The sequence below is a fragment of the Tupaia chinensis genome, unplaced genomic scaffold (assembly GCF_000334495.1).
Source record: "Tupaia chinensis unplaced genomic scaffold, TupChi_1.0 Scaffold000513_1, whole genome shotgun sequence".
Taxonomy (NCBI): Eukaryota; Metazoa; Chordata; class Mammalia; order Scandentia; family Tupaiidae; genus Tupaia; species Tupaia belangeri.
In genome coordinates, this window is record NW_006160026.1 from 2,480,040 (window position 1) to 2,506,803 (window position 26,764).

The following is a 26,764-nucleotide window of genomic DNA, read 5'->3' on the forward strand; positions in this document are numbered from 1 at the left end:
GCTCGTGCCCTGAAGCAAAACCTTTCAAAAAAAAGAAAAGAAATTGATACATCTATATACAAAGCACAAAGTAAATCCTACAATATTTTGACTTTCAGAAATCTGTTCCACTTTCAAAATGATACCTAAATATAGCAGAACATTTTGAGGTAGACTGTGCCTTTCCCTGAGGTGTTATTACAGTAAAAGCCCTCCTTCCCATCATAATCAGAACCAAAAGTTGTTCAATTAACTGAAATTCTTCAAGTAACATTTAAAATATACATACTGATTAGTTAATCCTTTTATGAAGATCAAGGCATATTCTCTGAAATACAGGTCATTACTAGACTATTTCCATCCATCACTGTGTTCTATAAAAATTGATTGGGGCAAAATACTACTAGAAGAAAAAAATTTGAAGCTTATAAGGTACAAATTCCAATTTTCTACAGACTCCCAACAATCACTTAATGAATTAATGCTGGCCGACCAAGAGTAGCCCTAGTATAAATAAACAAACCATGGGCTCTGGGCCAAACTGTAAGGTTCCATCTTGGACAAATTAATATTTCTCTGCCTTTACTAGCTCCTCTCTGTACAGCGGGGATAATACCAGCTCAACTGGGTTACTGTAAGGATTATATAAACAAATATACGTTAAGGGTTTTGGTTTGGCAACAAAAACAATGCTGAATGTGAAATTCTTACCGAACATCAATGGAGTTACAGAAGAAAAAGCTGGCTGAGAATGCAGATGTGGCCACCATCAGGGAGACTAAATAAGCAGAGGACTCTGTGAAGGCGAACTTACCAACACAAATGAGGAAAGTGTGTGTATGATGAAAAGGATGAAGATGCCCCAGAGGAAGTGACACCAGCAAAACTTTAGATCAAAGGTACTCTCAGATGTATTTCATGACATTGAAAGTGCAATGGATAAGAAGATGTTGGGACCGAAGCTGATCCAAACATAGAAGTGTAAAAATATGAGCAAGGCCTAGAAATCATGCTCACTCTACATTCTAAGTTATGCAACAAAGAAAAAGAAACCAAACACAGTTCAAACTACTCTTGATTTAAAAAACAAAATTCAAGTGTGGGCAGGTGGTACGGTGGTTAAGGGCGCTGGACTCCCTCCCACTGGCCGACCATGGTTTGAGTCCCAGACCTGGGGGCTTGCTTTCTCACTTTCCCTCCTTCCCTTCTCTCTGTCACTCTCTGGCCAAAGTTAAATAAATAAATACACACATAAATAAACAAAGTTAAAATAATTCTTAAAGAAAAAAAAAACTTAATGACCAGACTAAGTGCTTATGAAGGGAAAAAACAACCAGAATTCCTATATACTTGTGGAAAGGTCAAACCAGGTTAAAAAAGAGTCTGAGAGTTTCTTATAAAGTTAAATATAGGGACCAGTAGATGGTGCAATGGTTATGCAGCAGGACTCCCACATGGCTGACCATTTGAATCCTGGACCTGGTAGATAGAAACTCATGCTGGGTGCGATGCATGTGTGTGTGTGTGCCCAAAATCCCAAAAGGAGGGTAGAGAAGGGAATGCAGTGTGGCTATCCTCCCTGGGGGTGGGGGGGAGCATGATTTTTCACTTTATGCCTGTCTTTCCAGCAAGCGCACACAGCCTATAGCAAAAATCTCTCTAAAAGAAAAATTTAAAATATAGAGCCAACCAGTGGCACGATGGTTAAGGCAGCTGGAACCCACATGACGGACTCAGTGGTTCAAGTCCTGGACCTAGTGGCTTAAAGAACAAGCCAGGAGTAATATACATGCATGTCTAAAATCAAGAAAGCAGAAATGGAGAAGGGGATTACTTTCCCCCTTTCTGACTCTCTCTAGGAGAGTATGCACCCTGTAGGAAATTTAAAAAAAAAAAAAAAGATATAAGGTCGTCGAGAAAGTCATGATGCATTTTTACATAGAAAATACAGTCATGACGACCCAATATTATATAGAGAGCCCATCCTTTCAAGGCTTTAAAATGTAAACATCTTGACTACTATATTCATACTTTAATTTTGAAATCCAGTCTATCGATGATTTCTAAAGTAGTCCAATGAAAGAAAAGCCCTAAAACTTAAAGAACTTTCAAGATTAAGATAAAATTTTAAAGCCTATTTTATCCCAATTCATTTCACAAACGAAAAAGATGAGACCCAGGAAGGTTAAACTTGGGCAGTCAGTACTGAAATGAAAATCTTCTATTCTACTTTCTGAAATAAAAGTCATCTTACTTTCTTCTTCCAAAAAGGTTTCCATTCCACTGTTTCCCATCTCTCCTAGATTCCCATTTATTCAATGCCATTTGTCTCGCTCAGGTTTTTATACTCTCATTCCTAACTACTACTATAATCTTCTAGATGGTTAACCTAGTTCCAGTTCTCTGCCTCCTCCTATTACATGAATACCTGAGTACCTGGTATTAAGTCAAATATATGAGAGGCACTATTTTTATCTTACCACTGCCCTACTTGAAAACTCCTAATAGTTCAACTTTCCGGGATGCATTCTCAAACTGACACATTTCGGAATTCCTGTTCTAATTTCGGTTACTCCTAACACACACCCTGCTGGAGTGATCTGGGCAGCATCCCCTAACAGCCCAAGCCCACTCCAGTCCTGAAATCCATTTCTTCCTCCTGGAAAGATACTCATTTCTTCCTTCTAAACTGCCCCAATCCGGTACAGTGTAAAACTATTCCCGCTCTGAAGAGACCCTTCCCTATTATTCCCCGCCCCATGTCAGCCTCTGCAGTACTGAAGTAGTTTCCACCTAGAAGTGCACTGCTTCTCATGTAATTCATGGTAGTAATAATCCTGAAAGAAAATAAATTACTGAAAGGTGTGAAACTTGTTTTCAAATCTTTTGAAATGGACTTAACGTATAGCAGGTTAGAACAAAGGGAGACCATAGCATGGAGCTAGAAAAGGTTACATCTAGCAGCTCTGGAAACAGATCCCAGTATTTCTAACAACTGCTACTGTAACTTAGGGTCACACAGCTAGTAAACATTGGTACCAATACCATTCATCCACCATGACTAGAGAACAGAGGCCATCATTCTTATCCACACTCTAAGACCTGAAAGATTGACCATATAGCATTTCCCTCTCATCCATCTATCATTCTTCTCCCACAACCAATGTAACAATCCGAGCCAAAAGCCTACTCTCCTTTGGGTTTCACTGCTCCAAGTCATGACCTCTTTCCAATTCACTCTCCATCGTGTTACAAAGCACAGAAATCCAGGTGCCCATCTGCAAGTCATACAGGGGCTGCCATCCTTCCAGGTACTGTATGCCACAGGGCACCACAGAGATCTCAGACTGACTCAATATTTGAAAAAAGGGCTTAAGATTCTTCTAAAATATTTTTAAATGTATGTACTGTCAAAGTGGCTTCATAAGAAAGGGAATTACTCCTTTAAAGCCTGCAGCTCTGGGTCCAGCGAGGGGCGCGCACTCGTTAAAGCCACTGGACTCCCATATAGTCAATCAGTTAGTCAGTCCTGATGGCTTGCCCTCTCACCTTCCCTCTTTCTCTTTTTGGTGAGCACATGAGCCTTGTAGGAAACTAAAAATACTACTACTAATAGTAATAATGATAAATAAATTAAATAAGCAATTCTAAAAAAAAAAAAAGAACAAGAAGAAGAAGAAAGAGAGAAAAAAGAAAAATCTGTAGCGCTAGTTTTATTAGAAAATCTACCCTGCTTGGTTTACTTCCATCTTCATAAAATACCAGCAACCACTGGTCAGTCCCATCAACAATGGCTGCTCATCACAACCATCATGAACAATACCACCTGTTTTTAACTACACACACCAGGGCTGTTACAGCAAATTCTGATTCTAAAGTCTGAGTATATCCAGGCATTTGAGTTTTTAAGAAGCCACAGAGTGTTTCTCAAACACAGCCAATCTCAGATTAAGAAATGTTTTTATGGAAAAGTGACCAATCCCAGATACAATATTGTTATGTCTACCTAAAGCAGGGGTCTGTAAACTACACTCCTTGGACCACGCCTAACCCCAAGGTCTTGTTTTTGTTCTGTCAGTAGACTAATAATGATTTTTATACTTAGAAAGAGCTAAAAACAAAAACAAAATGTACACATTAAAAAATCCACAAAGTGGGGCTGGCAGGTAGTGTGGTGATTACAGATGCTGGACTCCCACATGGCTGACCACAGTTTAAGTCCTGGACCTGGCAGCTTGCTTTCTCATTTTTTCTCCCTCCCTCTCTCTCGCTCTTGCTTTGTGCAAATTAAAAATAGCAATAAAGATAAATACAGTAAACAAAATAATTTTTTTAAAAACCCACAAAGCAAACTATGCCCTTAGGACAAAAGATAGTATCTATTCATAAGATTGAGAGACTCAACCATACAATGAAGGACACCTCCTACACTGCCTGGCTTGTTCCCCAGGCCTTACCTATCATGCTAGACCAACAGCACCCTCTCTGCAGAGGTCCTGTTATTACTATCCCTGTAGTTCTGAGGACCCAGTTTAAGAAGCAGAGTGTTAAGAAGTTTATTTTATTCAAATAGACAAGTATTATCACCATCTTTTATCTTCAAACATTTTTACTGCCAGAGGGCATGTGCATTTGCCAGAAACAAAGAGACCACCCCACCCCCAAAAGAACATGGTCACTCCATAATCTTCACATGTACAAGTGCCTGGTGATTTTTTTGGGAGAGGTTTTTGCTATAGGGCACGTGCGCTCTCCAGACAGACAAAGAGAGACAGAAAGTGAGAAATCACCCCCCAAGGGGGATGGCCATGCCACAATCCCTTCTCCTCCATTCTCCTCTGGGGATCTTGGGCACGCTCGCACACGCACCCGGCATGAGTTTAAGCCACTGGGTCTGGGACCCGAACCGCAGTTGACTACGTGGGAGTCCAGCGACACAGCCATTACACTAACTGCTGGTCCCCGTGCCTGGTGATTTTTAAAGTCACCAGTGCTGGGATCCGAACCTTGGTCAGCCATGTGGCATTCAGTTCCCTATGCCAACAGCTTAACCACTGCATTACATGGTCAGCCCTTGCCATAATCTTTCTTTACTGTGTTCTTCAGCAGTGTTTGACATAATGACAGTGTTTCAGATAAAAATAAGATAATCTTTATCTTAAAAGATACTATTTCTTGTGGAAATAATGGTTTCATTTACATAAAAAGTAACACATCTGCACCAATTCTGGCAACATGAGATTATTGTTACAGATTGTAACTATGACAGTATGAGAGAAGATTATATCCAAGTATGAGTTAAGGATCTTCCCCATGAGTGCCCTCATAGTACACCGTATCACTCATCAAAATGTTTGGCCCTTTCTCAGTGGGGGAAGTGGTCATCACCACCCTTGGCTGTTACTGTACTGGTGCATTAAACTAAGTCCAATGTCTGAAAAACTGTAGCATCCAATATATACAAGTAAATAAGCAAATCACATGACAGAAGTTGTAAGAACACTAGTGCAGATGTGGTCTAGCATTAAAGTTCCAAAAGACTGATCGTTTTGCTAAAAGGATTTACTTGGGGGAGGGGGGGGCAAAAGAAAATACAGCACTAAGGCTGTGTTAGCTTTCCACATCACATCCCTTAACACCCCCTAAGCCGCCGCCTCCTGAATAAAGGGGATGGCAAGGATGAGGAGGTGACTAAGGCAGACAGACCATCTTCTGGAGTCCTCCACATCTGGCACGCACCCATTTATTGGCAGCTGCCATTCTCTAATTTGTTACTGATAATATTCAACGTTCTCGTCTGGCAAGCTCTGCTCCCCCAGCTGCTGCCCTGGGTGAGAGAGGACTTGCCACACCATTTCTTAGAGAAAAGATCAATGTATAGGTAGCACACACCTGATAAAAATTTAGAAAAATGTTAATTCCTCCTGTTAAAAATTAAAGCAGTAATAAGACCTTAAATAAAACTCTCAAAAGTATCCACAGTGGTTTTATAGAAAATGCATTTTTCAGGGCTGATGAAATAACTTAAAAGCAACAGTAGGCACAGCTAACTAGTTAGAGAGACTGTCTATCTGGTATGTGATACTGTAGATCTTGGTGGCAATGAAACAATACATGTTTAAAAGATATTAAAAATGCTTCCTTACATAAGCTAAAATAAAATACGCTCACTATACAACAATCACTAAATGACCTCCGACAGACGAGATGTTATGTGCCAAGCAGAGTACAAAATGCTGAATAAAGCAAGACCTACCCTCGAAAAGCTGACAATCTGGGATGACGTGTGAACAATTACTGTAATGCAGTATCATGAAACGAAATGCTCTGCTAGAGTTCTGTGGTTGAACTGCTACGGGAAAACAGATGAGAAAATAATTATATCTAGAGTGTAAGAGAAAGCCAGAGAAGTGATGATGTTCAAGCTTGCCTTGTGTATTCTATTTTAAAACACCACTACCACTAACAACTTCCAAAGACTTTTTTCATATGTTTTGAATTAAGTAAAATAACATTTTCAGGATTTGTATTAGCATATCTAACCAAACTGGAAAAGGAGAATATTCTCTCTTTCTAAAGGAGGCATTTTAAATACTACCCCTCTGCTTGCTAACAAGGGAATACATACAAAATAATAAAGTCTTTAAGAAAAAGGTTTTTTTAAACTAACACCAAGTTAATGTCAAAAATTTGACAAAACAATGAATAAGGTTTTTCAGTTCCATTACATAAAAAACCTTACTCATTTCTTCAATTACCATCCCATTTACTGCACACGTTTGAACCTTATCCTGTTTGTCCTCCCATTTCTACTTATTGAAGCACACAGATAATTCCAAATTTTGACTATTCTAGTCTGACCCTACAAACGAACTAGATGATGAAAAAATACTTTCAAAAAATGGCACGTAGTATTCTAAAAATGACTTGTTAATTACTAGAGTGCATGCTACCCACAAAGCTTTATCTGTAAAACACATAATTTAACCTGGTAAGTGCCCTGGGATGAATGGATATTTTTCTTTTCTGTGTCTATCCTTTTTTTGAAACCACCTTACATGCTTACAGTCTTTCTAAGTACCCATTTTTAGCCACATGGTATCTAATAGGTTCAAACCAATAAAATATCAATACACACAAACACAAAAGTATATTCTATAGGATGGTTTCATTTCTTTTTTTTTTTTTTTTTTAGAGATTTTCACTATAGGGCGTGTGTGCTCACCAGACAGAGACAGAGACACAGAAAGCGAGAAATCACCCCCCAGGGGGGATGGTCATGCTGCAATCCCTTCTCCTCCATTCTCCTCTCGGGATCTTGGGCACTTCTTTTTTTTTTTTTTTTTTGAGAGATTTTCACTATAGGGCGTGTGTGCTCACCAGACAGAGACAGAGACACAGAAAGCGAGAAATCACCCCCCAGGGGGGATGGTCATGCTGCAATCCCTTCTCCTCCATTCTCCTCTCGGGATCTTGGGCACGCACGCACACGCGCCCGGCGTGAGTTTTAAGCCACCGGGTCCGGGACACAAACCGCAGTCGACTACGTGGGAGTCCAGCGACATAGCCATTACGCTAACTGCTGGTTCCCAGGGGAACTAGATCTTCATGTAGCCTGAAAGTATTATCACACAGAGAGACCTTTTACAATGGACAGAAGAGAGCTCTAGCAAACAGCATCTTAATTGAGGCATCAAACTTAGTATCACCAAAAATGCAAGAGACCTTATAGGCCTCCTGATGTGATGCAAGGGAATTATTCAACATTACCTAAGTAATATATACAACTTGACTCTATTTATAAGGAAATAAAACAGATTCAGATTATGGAACACCCTATACAACAACTTGCCTGAATGGAAAAAGCAGGAGTGGAGATTTTAAAAATCGCAGGAGTTCAGTCTGGGGCATATTACACTTAAGAGACCTACAAACCATCAAACTGAAGATGTTAAGAGGAATGACACAGAAGTGTGACATTGAGGGAAAAGGTCAAACCACAAACACTACACCTACACCCTGAAACTTCCTATCTTGATGGAATGCTCCAAAGAGCAGGGACACTTGAAGATTGACTCAGAGTAGAAGCAGTAAGAGACCAGTGCTTCAGTGCCCAAACTAAGCCACTGCTGATCTTAATCGGGGCTGCTGTTCCTGCCACTCAGCCTCCCTTTGGTTACTGCTCATCCCATGACTTCTGGATTCCTACTCCTTTTACCAGCCTGAACCACCTGTCATCAACTCAATACATTCTTTTTCCCTCCAAGTTACTCAGGCAATTTTTGTTATTTGCAAGCAAGAAGCCTTGAGTGAATAATAATATCCTGGCCTTGAATAGAAAACTGTAATTTTCTTCCTAATTTAAAGTCATGCCTATAAATAAGCAAATATAACTATGCGACAAATGAAACTATGAGGTACAGATAAAAGCAATAAGGAGAGCCACTGCAGTACACCCAGCTACAGAGATAGCACCAGGGCAACTGAGAGCCGGACAGGCACTGCGCGACTCTGGGCAAAGGAGATTCTAAGAACCCGAGAGGCAAAATGTCATCGCATGCATTCTCTGTGCAAACTTGCTGGGAGGATCACAAGAAGAAGCACCCAGATGCTTCAGTCAACTTCTCAGAGTTTTATAAGAACCGCTCAGAGAGAGAGGTGGAAGACCATGTCTGCTAAAGAGAAAGGAAAGCTTGAAGATATGGCAAAGGCGGACAAGGCCCGTTATGAAAGAGAAATGAAAATCTATCTCCCTCCTAAAGGGGAAACAAAAAAGAAGTTCAAGGATCCCAATGCACCCAAGAGGCCTCCTCTTGCCTTTTTCTTGTTCTGTTTTGAGTATCACCCAAAAATCAAAGGAGAACATTCAGGCCTATCCGTTGGTGATGTTGCAAATAAACTGGGAGATGCGGACTAACACTGCTGCAGATGATAAACAGCCTCATGAAAAGAAGGCTGCTAAGCTGAAGGAAAAATACGGAAAGGATACTGCTGCATACTGAGCTAAAGGAAAGCCTGATGCAGCAAAAAAGGGAGTTGTCAAGGCTGAAAAGAGCACGAAAAAGGAGGAGGAGGAGGAAGACAAGGAAGAAGAGGAAGATGAAGAGGATGGAGAAGAAGATGATAATGAATAAGTTGGCTCTAGCAGTTTTTTCCCCCTATCTATAAAGCATTTAACCCCTTTGTACACAACTCACTCCTTTTAAAGAAAAAAAATTGAAATGTAAGGCTATGTAAGATTTGTTTTCAAACTATAGTGTCTTTTTTGTATAGTTAACACACCATCGAATGTGTCTTTAGCTAGCCCTGTCCCAGTGGCATTTTTAATAGCCTCTGACCTTGCCTGGTACAGTATGGGGGTCGTAAATTGGCATGGAAATTTAAAGCAGGTTCTTGTTGGTGCACAGCACAAATTAGTTATATATGGGGATGGTAGTTCTTTCATCTTCAGTTGTCTCTAATGCAGTTTATACGAAATAATTGCTGTTCTGTTAACTGAATACCACTCTGTAATTGTAAAAAAAAAAAAATGTTGCAGTTATTTTGTTGACATTCTGAATGCTTCTAAGTAAATACATTTTTTATTAAAAAAAAAAGATGAAGAAATTAAACATGATATAGTCTTTACAGACCTTTAAGAAATATATGATGATTAAAAAGAAAGCTAGGTTTCAAAGTATAAAATTTAGCCATTATAATAAGTAGAATATCCAAAGAAAAGATGACAAAACACCAAGATCAGTAAGTATCAGTCATATCAAGAACTTGGGTCAACCTGTTTTGTGGTGTGAGTCCAGGGCCAGAGACTTGAAAACATGCTGGGTGCATGGACACACATGCCCAAAATCCCAAATGAGGGAGAGATGGAGGAAAGACACTGGGTTTATCAAGTGTTCTCTATGCAATGGGAAGCTTTCTTTTGTTTTATACATTCCAAGTTACTCCAACTACGAACAGTATCAAAAGAATCTCTACCTGGGGCTACCTTTCCTTTAATCCTCTAATTCATATCCTTCCTCACATGTCAGTAAAAATCATTCTTTCTGAAAGTCTTCACAAGCTAAAGACTCAGTTAAAAACTTCCAGTTTGCAACAACTCAGGTCAAAAACTTTCTAATTTCCAGCTTTCTGAATTTTTTTTATCCATAGATATTACAAGTCACAGTACCAATTTTCTGGCTCTTTCTTTGGCAAGACTTGCTTGGCGTTACTACTCACTTTAGAAACGTGCACCTACTGGGATCAGCAGATGGACTAATGGATACACTGCTGGACTCCCACGTAGTCAACTACAGTTGCAGTTTAGGACCCAGTGACTGAAAACTCATGCCTGGTGCATGTGCATGCATGCCCAAAATCCTAAGAGGAGAAAGGAGGAGAAGGAACTGCAGCATGGCCATACCCCTGGGGGGTGATTTCTCACTTTCTGGCATGTCTCTCTCTGACATGTGTCCTACAGCAAAAATCTCTTAAAAAAAAAAAAAAAGAAAGAAAGAAAAGAAATGTACACCTATCAACTTAGTGCCAATTCAGAATAAAAGAGTTCTACTTTAGCATTTTATTACATAATGTTTGTAATATTTGTCTGTTTTCCATAAAAAGCAGGAAGAAAATTCTATAAACTCACACTCAGCCATTATTGACACTTTATATTCTGTAACTCTATCATCTGAAATGTTTTTATTTCAAATTTTTACTTTTTAAAACTTTGTACAAAAACACTTCAGTTATATGATTTCCTTGAGTAATTCAGTTTCCCATCCAAGTTAAGCATACCTTTTTCAAGAACCAAATTTCCACTTAAAGAATGTGATGATGACCTTTTGGAATTACATCTCATTATGCTATCCCTCAAACCCATCTCATTATGCTATCCCTCAAACCCATAACCTCTAATGGTTCCTCACTGCCAGAGATTAAACTTCCTTTTTAAAAAAAAAAAAGTAAGCATAGGTCCAGTTCCATAATCCAGGGTTAAGGGAGCTCAGTGCCAACATGACTGTGTATGGTTTGAATCCAGAGCCTGGTGGCTTGAAAACCACACTGGGTATATGTGTATGCATGTCCCAAATCCTGACAGGATGGAAAAACAGAGGAAAAGGAACTGTGGCATGACCACACCCCATAAGGGGGCGGGACGGGGGCTTTTTCCTCATGCTGTCTCTCTCTGGTGAGCACATGCACCCTCTAGCAATTAAAATACAGTAAAGCATAATCTATATGGTCTACTACTGCTGTTACATTTCTAAGTATGACTGTTAAATCATTTATTCATCATATAAAATCATGCTACAAAAATGTGAACGTCACAGGAATTTTTGATAATGGGATCTGACCTACACTAGCAGAGGAGCACTATGTCAATCATGGTCCCACCAAAGCCACTTAAAGTACCTCAGGATGTGGCTTATTAAGAGTCACCGGCTTGGGAACCAGCAGTTAGTGTAATGGCTATGTCGCTGGACTCCCACATAGTGGACCGCGGTTCACATCCCGGACCCGGTGGCTTAAAACCCACGCCGGGCACGTGTGCGTGCGTGCCCAAGATCTCGAGAGGAGAATGGAGGAGAAGGGATTGCAGCGTGGCCATCCCCCCTGGGGGGTGATTTCTTGCTTTCTGTGTCTCTGTCTCTGTCTGTCTGGCGAGTGCATGTGCCCTATAGTGAAAAACCTCTAAAAAAAAAAAGTCACCGGCTTAACTCACAACATGCAAAATTGCAAAGGTTGATATTCCTTTATTAGCATGGTAAAACTAAGCTTATAAGAGGGATTAGTCTTCATCTCACTGCAAATAAAGTTTCCTATCTCCATACAGACATTTCCTGGCTCTCCCCTCACTATCACCAATAGCCAAAAAGTTAATCTAATATTCAAGAGTAGCTTTATGAAAACCTTAAATGTTTAAAACTGGAGTTAGGGATTAATTTTGTTAAAGGTTTCATATAAAATTTGCTATCTATTCACAGAGCACACACTTAAAATTTTGTTTTAATGTCATCTTTCAGCAGATGAAATGGGAAGTAAATTACATTTAAACATGTTACAAGAAAAATGCATTTATAGTTTTTAAACCAAAGAGGCTTCAGTCTTCTTATAAATTTGTCAGTAAAAACTCAGAGAATTACAAAAAGTGCCAGTGAAAGAAAAATATTCAGTTCTCTCTAAAAGCTGACAATAAATGCATTCATTCAAAAACTACACAAGAACAATGAGAGTGGGCAAATACTCATGTGTCTTTGTGTATAAATGGGGAGGGTATGTGCTTACTCTCATGTAGCATGAATATATGCATAAAGATGCTTGGAAAGATGTTCCTCAGAACTGTGAGTATCAGGACCAGTAGATGGGATAATGGTTACGTTGCTGGACTCCCACGTAGTCAACTGCAGTTCAAGTCCCAGATCTGGTGGCTTAAATTTACACCATGCATGCCCAAGATCCTGAGAGGAGAATGGAAGAGAAGGGACTGTGGCAGGGGGTGATTTCTCTCTTTCTGTTCTGTCTTTCCAGTGAGTGTGTGTACCCTTTAGCAAAAACCACTCTTAAAAGAAAAAAACTGTTGAGAATATAGATGGTGATTTTTGCCACCTTTTACTTTTCTATGTTTTGATTTTTATGAATATAAGTATATATTGTTACAAGAAAAGAAAAAAACTATTTTCATTATTTAAAACAGGGGATTAAAAGCTGCAGTACTCAAGGCCATGTGGTACTGGCAGAAAAACAGATCAATGAAGTCTAGAAGTAAACCCATACCTCTGTGGTTAACTTACTATTAACAAAGATGCCTCTACTGAAACTCAATACAGGAAAGGATAGTCTTTCTACCAAGTGAAGCTGAGATAATTAGATGTCCATAAGCCAAATGAAGAACTTAGAAACTTACCTAGGGCCAGACTAATGGTTAAGACATCCAGATTCCACATGGCCTACCATGGAGTAAATCGTGGCTTTGGAGGCTTGAAAAACACACCAGGCACATGTGTATGCATGCCAAAACCCTTCAGGATGGAGAAATCCAGGAGAAGGGACTGCAGCGTGACCACGCCCCGTTGTGGGGCACTTTCTCTCTTTCTCTCTCCGGCAAGTGCACGCACCTTCTAGAGAACAAGCAGAAAAAAGAAACTTACCTAACAACATGAAGTTAAGTAAAAGTGGGTGACAGGCCAAAACATAAGATCTAAACCTGTACAATTTTTAGACTAATACAGATTATAACCTTTGGTTAAGCAAATATTTCTTAAAATATAATACCAAGTGCTCCAGTTTTAAAAGGAGAAAAAAGGATAACCTGGACTCCACAATTCAAAACCCTTGCACCTTGAAAGGCAGCATTAAGAAAGTAAGACAAGCCACAGACTAAGAGAAAGTATTTGTAAATAATGTATCTGATAAAGGACTTTATCTGATAAATAATGTATCTGATATCTGGACTATCTGGATCCAGAATATATAAAGAACTATTATAATGCAAGAAGACAAACTTAAAAAATGGGCCAAAGATTTGATGGCCATTTTATCAAAAAAGTATGAAAAATAGCTTGAAAAGATGCTCAATATCATTAGTCATTAGGTAAAGTAGGTTCAAACCACAGTGCTCTACTACTTCACACCTGCTAGAATAGTTATAATCAAAAAGGCAATAAAAAGTGTTGGCAAATCTATAGAGAGAGCAGGTAAGTGGCTGCCTGGGGCAGGGAATGGTAATGAAGATGAACTGTCATAGGATTCAAAGGATCTTACTGTGTCAATGGACAATGTTCTAAAACTGAACTATGGTGACAGCTGCAAAGCTCAGTGAATTTACTAAATATGACTAACGTACACATTAAAATGGAGGAGTCTTAGGTCAATAAAACTATTTTTTTAAAAGATACTGAAAAAAATGTTACTACACAATCATGTTTACTATCATGTTTACTACAGGAATTATTAAGTTTTTCTAGATGCCAAAACCAAAAAATTTGGTGATACAACAAAACTGTATTAAGTGAAAATATACATTACATCAGCACATTTACTAAAACAGCACACACAGATTGCTCACCTATCTCTACTGTGAGGACTGCAGGTCATTCTTACTTTCTAATCTTAGATGAGGAATTCTAAGGGTCATGAAAGCATGTTTCTTAGCTGATTAAGTTACTAGTCCCACATCTTTTACTAAAAAAGATTTTAGGAACCAGCAGGTGGCATGGTAGTTAGGGCCAACCATGGTTTGAGTCCCAGATCTGGTGACTTACTTTGTAACTTTCCCTCTCTCTGTGTGTCTCTCTGGTCAAATTAAAATAAATGAATAAATAAATAAAATTTAATAAATAATTCTTAAAAAATAGAATTTTAAGTCACTTGCCTTTTCCATATTAATTATGTCCTTCAGCTCTACAAGAATACAGCTACATAGAAACAAAGATACACAAACATACATATACTGTATATATTTATATTCCTATACCAGAGATTTATAAAGCAGAATTATCTAAAGCCTGCTCCAGAATTTTCTTTGGACAGAAATCCAGGAAGGACATTAATAAACAGAAGAAGCTTGAAAGCAAATAGTGAATGAGTTGTTTCAGGAAGTCTCCTTTCCATTATTCCCAACTAACTCATGAAAAAGGTTACTTGCAATTCCCATTTTACAGAGGGTAAGGAAGTATATAAAGATTAGGTACAGGAATTAGCTGAAGACTTGATGTGTAATGTAGCCTTGATACCGAGGAAAAACCATGTGAGATATAAATCTTCAGGAACCTGTTTAGCCCTACTGTACAACTTAAGCAATTTCCTATTCAATTATCAACCAGTTATACTTATAAACAACAACAAACCTATCCATTCATCTCTTACTGACCAAAACAAGATCTTTGAAGAGATCTGAGTGAGGGGAGGCTATAAAAGGACTTCACAACAAGTTCTGCTTACAGACTTCAACTAGAAAGAATTTTGAAGTAATTAAGTATTTTTAAAATTACTTAAATGCATAGTGTATCAACAAACCCACACTAAGCAAGCTCAGAGTAGTTTTTAAAAATTTAAATTTTAACAAAACAATGTATAGTGTTTTAAAAAGTTGCTTATAAAGAAAGAACACTGAGACTTGGCTAAAACAAAGTCTTAGAAGATACACACTTAATATACCAGTAGACTACTAAGAAGGGGTCATTGCTACATACCAAAGACAGAACACTGGCCAGTTGTCACCATCACACATACCACCATGGAACTCTGGCACACCCATTTCAAAGGGCTGCCAACCCTAGGCTACATATTTTGAGGACTGCTTCAACATAATCTTCTATAAATAAAAAGGAAAAGGTTTAGTTTAACTAGATTCACATTTTAATATAGGCAAGCCCAATTATCAAATGCTTCAGTCTTGATTCTCAGCAACCACCTACTGTAACCCACTAGTAACTTGGAACCGGCTCCACCATAACTGGAAGATTATTTCACATCTCGAGGTCTCTAGAATCATGTACTAAACTTTTAACCCATGAATGACAGGTGATGAAGATGACTTCTCTGTATTTTTGAAAATTTGATAAATTTATGAAATAACAGAACAAATTAAGTATTTAGTACAGTGTTAGAACTCAAAATTAATTTAAATGTAACAACCATCGGCAAGTAAAGTCAGCTTTCAAAGTAATATTTTTAGAATAACATTTCACAGAATGTAACTAAAAGGAAGGATAAATGTATAAGATGCTAATAGATAAAAAGGAGACTTACCACCTTAAAAAAAAAATTACAAGTTTAACCTCTTTCACTATAGTACCCTTTCTTACTCTCTTGTATCTATATTATACTTTTGTATAAAGAGAAAGAGCCTCTCTTCATAATACTGTGCTTAATTAATATTACTTTGTTAGAATTTGCCAGAATTTTAAGATTTGTAATTTGATATTATAAAAGCAAAGTATTCTCATACCTTCTGATTCAAGGAAGTTTTCTAATATTTCATTTTAATTTGCTGTCCCTAAAATTCCTAAAAGTTCTCATACGATCTGTTCTAAATCTAAAGATGTCTGAACATGTCAGTCATTACCTCCTGAGTAAATGTTTTTGGAACGGCCAATTTACCTTAGAAAAACTTAATGTCAAAATCTCACCAAGGTCATTACCTACCAGTATGCCCCCCAAAAAACATCATGGAGATGAATAGCACCAACAGTAGTATGTACAGTGTTTATGCTATACACCAGAAATTTATTTTATTTTTATTTATTTTTGTGTGTATATGTGCGCACACGCCAGAGGGCATGCGTACTCTCTGGAGACAGAGACAGACAGAAAGTGAGAAATCACCCCCCAGGGGGATGGCCACACCAACAATCCCTTCTCCATTCTCCTGTTAGGGCTTTGGGCATGCACGCATAGCCTCGGCATGAGTGTCAGGCAGCTGGTCAGACTCTAACTCGGTTACGTGGGAATCTAGCACCTTAACCACCATACCACGTGCTGACCCCCACCAGGAACTTCTTTTTAACCTTTTTTAAAATTATTATTTTACATTCAATCACTGTACATCATTTAGCTTACATAGAGAATGTACCCAACATGAAATACACCTCAGACCAGTCCAAGTGAGAAAACTGTACATGTCATCAACAGGTAATAAAACATTTCTGTACCCCACAAATGTCTTACCTCTCCATTTTTTCTAGTTACTTCCCCTATACTCTTACCCTCCCCACCTCTCCTTTCACACTGTCACCAGGAACTTTTTTTTTTTTTTTTTTTGGAGAGATTTTCACTGTAGGGCGCGTGCGCTCGCCAGACAGACAGAGAGAGACATAGAGACAGAAAGTGAGAAATCACCCCCCAGGGGGGATGGTCACGCCGCAATCCCTTCTCCTCCATTCTCCTCTCAGGATCTTGGGCACGCACGCACACGCGCCCGGCGTGAGTTTTAAGCCACCGGGTCCCGGACACGAACCGCGGTCGACTACGTGGGAGTCCAGCGACATAGCCATTACGCTAACTGCTGGTTCCCTCACCAGGAACTTTTTAAAGGCAGATTTATTAAGGTATAGTTTACCTACAATAGGAAACAATCTTTTGAATGTGCTATGGTAGGGGTACCGAATGTCCTCTACTCTAGACTACCTTTTCAAAGACATCTGTAAAAGTGAGCAGCCTTGAAAGATAGTGTCTCTCTCTAGCGCAAGACAGGCAAGCGTACTGTTCAGCATAATAAATATAAAGCTCTCTCCAGAGCGAAGGGCAGGCATCATACTGCTCATTATAACAGATTTGGGTTCTTTACGCTCAGGGCTTCTCACCAATAACACAGACCAATGAGTGTGCAAGTATTACCTGGCCCTCTTCATGTCACCCTACAGACTGAGGTTCAGTAAACCTGCACAAATGCTGAGACTCTGGCTACTGCTATCACAGAGAATAACACACAGTCCTTCACCTCTGACATAGGCGTCTCATGCTTTCTGCCAGCACCAACAGAAACATAGTAATTTATTAGTATGCTAATAGGATAAAATCTCAGACCATCACAAGGAGGAGGGGATGCTAACAGAACCCGACTTTCTAAGAGGAAAGGATAAAGAAAGGCCTTATGGACTGAGTTCTGGGAAGTGAGAAGTCCTAGAATCTGAGAATGATTCTAGTTGCAGGTAGGGAGAAGGAGGGAATAAGATCCCCTCCATAATCCTACCTGTTAATGAACTGGAGTTGAATTAATGTTTACAAACTAAACACTGAAGTAAAATACAAAATTAACCTTCCAAATGGTGGCTCAGTTGTTCACTCCCGTCTGGCAAAGAAAGGGATATATCATGACTATGGGGCAACAAGCCCTGTGGTCCCAGGGAAAAGCAATGAGGCTGTGATCGTTGATCCAAGGAATCCCCCATCCTAACACAGTGTGGTAAGTAATGGCAGCCTTGCTGCCAACACTGCAGCTTTAGGCAGACCAAAAGCAACAGAAGTTCCTTTGGCTGAACTGCAAAGGAATGCAAAGCCTAGCTTACTGGCAAGGGAGAATTGCTCCTCCCTCCACACCTTTTAAGCCCTCTCTACTTCCACTCCCAATCTCTTCTGCTTTAAGGAGAAAGGTGACTAAGAATGGTGCTGATGGTTCCTGACCCCCAAGAGGGTCTGAAGGTCAGACATACCTGCCTAGACTGTCCAGGAAACTAAAAGACAACTCAAAGTTTCATGGTTCTCTTAGATACAGACACCCTGGTTACCATCCTATCTAGTCTCATGGTAGAAGGGGATACCTAGATTCAGTTAATACGGTTTGGGCAAGGATTTTAATGGGTTATGAAACAAATACAACTTAAAAGTAGGGATTTGGGGGCCAATTCACTGTACTGTTGTTGCTTCTCCATTTGAATATGCAATAGGAATTAGCAAGTTTTATGCTCTGACTTCCCCATTCCTTTAAGTGCCAGAAAAGGTTCTTTCAATCAGGAAGGGCTGTACACAGAAAGTGCTAGTGACTTTGGGGTTCCACAGTTCTAACGACCATTCTGAGCTACAAATCTCACAACTCAGGATGCTGATGGTGAATGAAGCACTTCGAAAAGAGAGGAAACCTCCACTCAGAGGTGCCCCCTGGGGTTTTGGACTTTGCCTCCCTGACACAGCTATCAGGCATACCCCTTCTGAAAAGCAGCGCTTAGCTTGCCTGCAGCTCTTGTGGAAACTGAATGCCTGACTCATGGAGGCCTCATGAACCTCCAGCCTGAGATCCCTATTTTCAGCTCTTGTTCAATGACTAACAGTGTAGTAAGTCAATGGAAAATGCTTACTCGAAAACACAGCTGACTTAGCCTTAGCCTCAAGCAACATCTCTGCCTTACCTGAAAAAGTGGCACCTAGCCCTTTGGGAGAATCTTTATTCCTACTCTATCACTGGAAGCAAAGATACAGGATCAACAGGGCCCATACCCAACAAATCGCCAAATCTGATCAATCCAACATTATCCCCTTCACTTTCAATACTCAAGTACAGAATACTATCAAGTCTTTCCTAGACTTTACCAACAATCTTTTAATTTGTCTCTCTGTATTGAATCTTACTTTACCTTCAACCCATTCTCCAAAAGCAGAACCATCTTTCAAAAACACAGCTTATGTACTCTCTTCCCCAGTGAAATCCTACAATGGTTCCCTCACTGCCTTCAGTCAAAACTGAACTAAAGCTGTTAATATGACTCATAGGGCCAGCCTTGCTTCTTTTTTTTTTTTTAAAGAGATTTTTGCTATAGGGCGTGTGTGCTCACTGGAGAGACAAGAGGAGAATCTGAGAATGATTCTAGTTGCAGGTAGGGAGAAGGAGGGAATAAGATCCCCTCCATAATCCTACCTGTTAATGAACTGGAGTTGAATTAATGTTTACAAACTAAACACTGAAGTAAAATACAAAATTAACCTTCCAAATGGTGGCTCAGTTGTTCACTCCCGTCTGGCAAAGAAAGGGATATATCATGACTATGGGGCAACAAGCCCTGTGGTCCCAGGGAAAAGCAATGAGGCTGTGATCGTTGATCCAAGGAATCCCCCATCCTAACACAGTGTGGTAAGTAATGGCAGCCTTGCTGCCAACACTGCAGCTTTAGGCAGACCAAAAGCAACAGAAGTTCCTTTGGCTGAACTGCAAAGGAATGCAAAGCCTAGCTTACTGGCAAGGGAGAATTGCTCCTCCCTCCACACCTTTTAAGCCCTCTCTACTTCCACTCCCAATCTCTTCTGCTTTAAGGAGAAAGGTGACTAAGAATGGTGCTGATGGTTCCTGACCCCCAAGAGGGTCTGAAGGTCAGACATACCTGCCTAGACTGTCCAGGAAACTAAAAGACAACTCAAAGTTTCATGGTTCTCTTAGATACAGACACCCTGGTTACCATCCTATCTAGTCTCATGGTAGAAGGGGATACCTAGATTCAGTTAATACGGTTTGGGCAAGGATTTTAATGGGTTATGAAACAAATACAACTTAAAAGTAGGGATTTGGGGGCCAATTCACTGTACTGTTGTTGCTTCTCCATTTGAATATGCAATAGGAATTAGCAAGTTTTATGCTCTGACTTCCCCATTCCTTTAAGTGCCAGAAAAGGTTCTTTCAATCAGGAAGGGCTGTACACAGAAAGTGCTAGTGACTTTGGGGTTCCACAGTTCTAACGACCATTCTGAGCTACAAATCTCACAACTCAGGATGCTGATGGTGAATGAAGCACTTCGAAAAGAGAGGAAACCTCCACTCAGAGGTGCCCCCTGGGGTTTTGGACTTTGCCTCCCTGACACAGCTATCAGGCATACCCCTTCTGAAAAGCAGCGCTTAGCTTGCCTGCAGCTCTTGTGGAAACTGAATGCCTGACTCATGGAGGCCTCATGAACCTCCAGCCTGAGATCCCTATTTTCAGCTCTTGTTCAATGACTAACAGTGTAGTAAGTCAATGGAAAATGCTTACTCGAAAACACAGCTGACTTAGCCTTAGCCTCAAGCAACATCTCTGCCTTACCTGAAAAAGTGGCACCTAGCCCTTTGGGAGAATCTTTATTCCTACTCTATCACTGGAAGCAAAGATACAGGATCAACAGGGCCCATACCCAACAAATCGCCAAATCTGATCAATCCAACATTATCCCCTTCACTTTCAATACTCAAGTACACAATACTATCAAGTCTTTCCTAGACTTTACCAACAATCTTTTAATTTGTCTCTCTGTATTGAATCTTACTTTACCTTCAACCCATTCTCCAAAAGCAGAACCATCTTTCAAAAACACAGCTTATGTACTCTCTTCCCCAGTGAAATCCTACAATGGTTCCCTCACTGCCTTCAGTCAAAACTGAACTAAAGCTGTTAATATGACTCATAGGGCCAGCCTTGCTTCTTTTTTTTTTTTTAAAGAGATTTTTGCTATAGGGCGTGTGTGCTCACTGGAGAGACAAGAGGAAGACAGAAAGAAAGTGAGAAACCGCCTCTCATGGGAGATGGCCACGCTGCAATCCCTTCTCCTTCATTCTTCTCTTGGGATCTTGCACGCACGCACAGACACCCCGCATAAGTTCTAAGCCACTGGGTCCAGGACTCAAACCATGGTCAACTCGGAGAAGTCCTGCAATGTAACCACTGCCATCCACTGGTCCACAGCCTTGCTTCTTGTCTCCTCTTTGGCTTCCTTTTTACATTCTACATGACTGTCACACAGTACAGAGCTATTTTCAGTTTTCTTACCTGTCTCTTCCTACTCCAAGGCACTCTCCCTTTTGTCTGATTGGTCCCCTCCTCAGGTCTTTGTTTAGATGGCACTACACCAGGGGCTTTTATTCTGATTCTCTAAGATAAGATTAGCTGTCTACACATATCACTGAATTCACGCTGTTTATTTTTCTCTATCTCCCATTCTACTATAAAGAAGGACTGCAAATGTTTTACACGCTGGTATGTAAATCTGCTTATGTGCTCAATAACTATGTGAATAATTAATGACAATCCTTATGCCAAATACTGTGTCAGGTGCCAAAGAACCAGATGATCAAAAGTAAAATTATTTATTAATGATCATTTGGTTTATAAATACATTACTTTAATAAAATGACAACCCGCCTTCCCTGTTGTATCAATACAAAAATTTCACAACATGCCATGATGTACATCACAGACATCACTATTCCCATTTTATGACCTGAGGATCTTCACACTATCAGACAAGAGCAAATCAGGATTTGAATGCAATGTTTCTGTCCATACATACTAAAATTTTAAAATGAGAAGATTATCTTGACAAGAGTACAAGTCTACAAACTAAAAGAATCTACTTCAAAATTTAGTAAATCTCATTTTATCTAAGCTACTGCACTTAATTTCCTGTCTTCTCCACTACAGAGAAATAACATCAATCATCTTTAAATAATATCTGAGAATGTCATAATTTTTTTCTTAACAAATGTTTTCCAAAAAATGTTTGACCTAAATCAGTATCCAGTATAACTGGATTATCTGAGAATGTGGCAATTTATTATCGGAAAAAACTTTCTAGACACAGTGAAGGATCTCTATCAGTCTAGGTTTAACATGTATTACGAGAAGTACTTCATATTCTATAACACGCCAACCAGATTATACTGAAGAGAGGGCTTGCCCAATAGCACAGTGGTTGAATGCTGCAGAGAGAAAGCCAGATCCCACATGGCCAGCCAGGGTTGGAGTTCCAGCCCGGGCTTAAAAAACACACAAGCAGGCGAGTGCATACCTAGGACCAGGATCTTGGTGGAATGGAGATGAGCGCAAAGGACCAGACACATTGGGGGTTACACATGCAAGCTCACTCCCACTCTCTCATCCACATACACACACACTCTGGCACTTAAAAAAAAAAAGTAAAGAATACACCAAGGGGAGATTACAGTATGAGAGGATTGAAAACCTCAGTGTTGCATACAATAGTATCTCTACTGTGAGGATCATCTTGTCAAAACAAATTAAATAGCTGCAAAAATATCTTTGCATTGGGTCTTCTACTTCAACAAAATAATTCAGTAACTTTGTAAGCAGACACTCTGACCATCAGTTACCACTAACCAGATGTGAGGGTGTGTTGCACAAAATGTACACATTTGAAGAATAAAATTCTAAGAATGATTTCTTTGTATAAAATGTCACTCTCATTGCAGTTACTTACAAGAGTGGGAAGAGGTAACGTCACAGCCAGTGAGAAGAAAATTACAGTCTTGTAGATGTGCACAGAGTACAGACAAGTGAACACTAGCTAGCTCGTGTGGCAGCTGGGACAAGTTTTAAGATTAGCTGTTTTAACTCTAATCTCTAAATACATTAAAATAAGATACTGGACTTCAGGGCTAGCAGTGGCATGACGGTTAAGACACTGGATCCGGCTGGGTTCAAGTCCCTGACTCAGCAGCTTGCAAATCACACCAGGCATGTGTGCCCAAAATCCTGAGAAGAGTGGGAAGGGTAATTCGCACTCCCTCTGTGGAGCATATGCCCTATAGCAGGGAAATAGATGCAGGACTTCAGAGGCCAGTCCCATAGTGCAGGGATTAAGTGCATGCAGTACATTGAGAGCTGGATCCTACAGAGCCAATCAATACTCAAATCCTGGCCACCGAGGTTTGAAAAACATGTGAGGTGCATGTGCCTGGGTGCCAAAATCCCGATGGAAAGGAGAAATCAAGGAAAAGGGATTGCACCTGTGACCATGCTGTGTGTGTGTTGGGGGGAAGAGCTTTCTTCCCCTCTCTCTCAGGAGAATGACAAATTTATACATATATATACATAAACTTATATATACACACATATATAAAATTTCGAAGTAGTACCTCAAAATAAAATTTTAATAAAGGCTATGAGATATACAGGCCTAAGTTTAAATGCCAGTCTTCCACATAACACTTAGTACTTGGGAGTTACTTGGACAAGTTACCTAAGCTCTCTGAGTCTTACTTTCCTTATTTGGAATTAACCAGAAAGCACCCTACCCCCTGCAGGGCTGTCATTAAACTACATGTATATCATTAACGTGGCATAGAGCAGATATTCAGTATTACAGAATAACAACCAACAGCAGCACCCAGCTCTATCACTTTGTATCTGTCACTGAAGTTACTCAAATCCAGGTTCCTCATCTGTCAGATAGGAATACTAATACCTACCTACCAGGTTTGCTGTAAAGATGAAATGTATCTAGGGGCCAGCAGTTAGCGTAATGGCTATGTCACTGGACTCCCATATAGTTGGCCGCGGTTAGAATCCCGGACTTGGTGGCTTGAACTCACATGGGGCGCGTGTGTGTGCGTGCCCAAGATCCTGAGAGGAGAATGGAGGAGAAAGGATTGCGGCGTGGCCATTCCCCCTGGGGAGTGATTTCTCGCTTTCTGTCTGTCTGTCTGTCTCTGTCTTTCTGGTGAGGGCATGCGCCCTATAGCAAAAACCTCTCTAAAAAAAGAAAAAAAAAAAAAGATGAAATGTATCTTAGAACACTGCCTGGCAAACAGTGTTAGTTACTACTGTTATCATGAGTACCACCTCTGAAATATTAAGTAGCCAGTCATAAGATTATGCCTTCCATTTCTGCTAAAAGAAAAAAAAAATTATTTGAAAAAGTAGCCCAATTTAGTGAAGCGATAATACAGGATGAGCTCACACATCCAAGAATTTTTATGCTGACTTTCAGAAACTTTAAATGCACAAGAAATTATCTGAATTGACTATTGTTCATGAATGCTGACAAGATACATATATCAAATACCCATTCTAGGTAAACAATCGATTCTATGAACTAAAGCATAACACAAAATGACATGTCTATTGTATGTATTTTCTTCCGGGAAGATCTCAAAGCAATTTAAACCACCCAATACACCAATATTCAAAATATGCCAGCTACCTGAGAAAAGTACAACTCATAACAACTAACACCCTTTTCCAAACTTTTGCCACATAATTAGGGAAGAGTTATAGTCTAAAACTCTCTGACCTTGTCATTCATTCAATTATTCGAAACACGAAGTGTCCACTAAACTTTGGTATAGTAACAAAAAAAGGAAAGATCAAAAATAATAAGAGGCATGCCACTAACAACATAATTGAACATTTCCAAATATTATAGTCTTTTCTTAAACAGTGAAAGAAAATTACAGGCTCTTACAGCTGAGTGCATCAAAACTTAAGTAACCTCATACAAATGACAACCCAGTATTTTCCCCAAGGAGACTAGTAGGAAAATGAAAAGAGCATCTCTACTTCTCCATCAATTGTGATTTACTAAATAAAGAGATCATTTCAAATAAAAGTCCATTTCTAGAGTGACTACCCAACATATAATTCTTTTTTAACCCACTTATTTTTGGAAAGTTCAGAGAAATAAACTTTAAGTTCAATTAAGTTAAATAACACCGTAATCTATCAAAAATAAACTTCATTTACTCCACTTTATTCTGTATCTGAAGTTCTATTTTTTGCTGGGGCAAGCAGAATCAACTTATTAACCATGCCTCCCTTTGACCAACCAATTTTTAGGAGGAACGAATCTAGCCTCTACTCTGTTATGATGTAATCTAAAGTTCATACTATATATCCTACAACATTTTGCAAAGCAAGTTTCCTTGAAGACGGCTACATCATTATGACAGTTTTAAGAAATTGAGAAAAAAATTATCTTCCAGCAAAACTGCTAAGGCCCCTTCCCAAAGTAATCTTGACTATGTGTCAAAAAACATTACTGCCAAAGTGGTTATCCAAAACCACAATGGGGACAAACAGCCAAGTGCTGTTCTAATACCCAGCTCACCAGAGGTCAGGGGGGGTCAGTCCATAAACGATTACTGATATTGATAGCAATAGTATCATTATACTAATAGGCATGTAGGTACACTTTACCACTAAGAAACTCTCCTAAAGTTCCTTATTATTAACTAGAAAAGTCACATGAATAAAGGGGAGGGGGGGCTGACTCTGAAAGTCAATTAGTTTCAGTTAACTGCAACATTTTACAAACAGGCTAATAAGCTTCAATTACCAAGTCATTCATGACACAAAGCTTCTGTTTCTATTATTAAATACAATTAAGGAATTAAAAAGATCAGTGTGTTTTTGAGGTACATTAGTGTAAAATGATTTCCAACAATGGGTCACCAAACAACCAAGTGACTGAAATTCCTTTAGCTATATAAAACATGCCTCTGGGATGTCAGTCTACCAAACTTCAAGACTAAAAGAACACAAAATTGACCGTTAACGTTTTCACGAAGACACTGAAGAGTAAAAAAGATGGCAAGCGCATAAAGTTCCAGAAGAAAAAAAAAGTGTCAATAAATTCCAAAAATCTTCGACTTATTTAGAATGATCCTTCGCGGTACTGCAAGTATTCAGCCATTTCCTCAGTATTCCGTACACGGTGGTACGCAATAAATGCAGCACACATATGAGACAAGAAAGTCTCTCCCCCAAGCAGTATTAACAGGTAGTTAACACTACCCTGACCTCCAATCAGTCAAGGAACCAAGCCAGGAGGAATCTGGAGGAGTAGGAAAAAAAAAAAAGTATCTTCTGCCAAATTTTACACTCAGAAAATTCATCCATCAGAGATAACCTTCTAGGAAAAAAAAAAATGAACGAAAAAAACCAAAAAGAGCTGGAGAGAGAGTAAAGGTATTTAGCATGGCCCAGAATAGCTACGAGGTTTCAAACAACCCACAGCAATTGCCACTTCCACTAGAATTTGACAGTCAGAGATCTGGGTAATTATAGTAGGAACTGTGTTTGGGAACTACGCGAAGACCACACCCTAGGGCCGAATCTGGACTTTAAACGCTGGGAGTTAACAGGTCAGCGCAGCGTGGAGCCGCGAGGTCCGGCCGCACAGGTGGAAGGCGAGGATGGAGGCGGTGCAGACAACTTCGGCGCGCGTGCCGAGGACGGCGGGCGTCCGCAGGGTGGCGGAGTCCCAGGCAGAGGGGGTGTGGATGCGGACACCAGCACGAGGAGGAGGAGGAAAAGCTGCCTCGAGGGGGAGGGAGGTCAGCCCGGGTGGGGGACGAGCGGCGACAGGGGCGGCCAAAGGTCAGGGCCGGCGGCAGGAGGGAGCGGGCGCGCGGCGAGCTTGCGCGTGGGGGAGCAAGTGGACGGAAGGAAGGAAGGGGCGGAAGAAAGGAAGATCCGAATGAATGAGCGCGGGGGCAGGCCGGGGCCGCGGGCCGGGGAGGAAACGCGCCAGGGACGCCGCGGGGTCGGGGTGGGGGCCGGCGTGGGGAGCCCACTCGCCGGGGGAGGGGAAGCCCCGGGCGACCGCCACC

The 26,764-nt window shown here is 40.1% G+C and overlaps 1 protein-coding gene across 11 annotated transcripts in view; it reads right to left on the minus strand.

Annotated features, from left to right (window-relative positions):
* The window catches only part of CYRIB (CYFIP related Rac1 interactor B), a 123,503-nt gene that overhangs the window by 65,862 nt on the left and 30,877 nt on the right, over nucleotides 1-26,764 (minus strand). Inside the window, exon 1 of one of the 11 annotated variants that reach the window (XM_006156690.3) lies at nucleotides 11,401-11,413. The exons of 9 other annotated variants lie outside the window; for them this stretch is intronic. The gene's annotated coding sequence lies outside the window, so the exon portion shown is untranslated. Of the gene's footprint in view, nucleotides 1-6,235; nucleotides 6,255-11,400; nucleotides 11,414-26,764 lie in introns of those variants that run through there. One more of the 11 variants, XM_027775009.1, reaches the window with a different exon arrangement.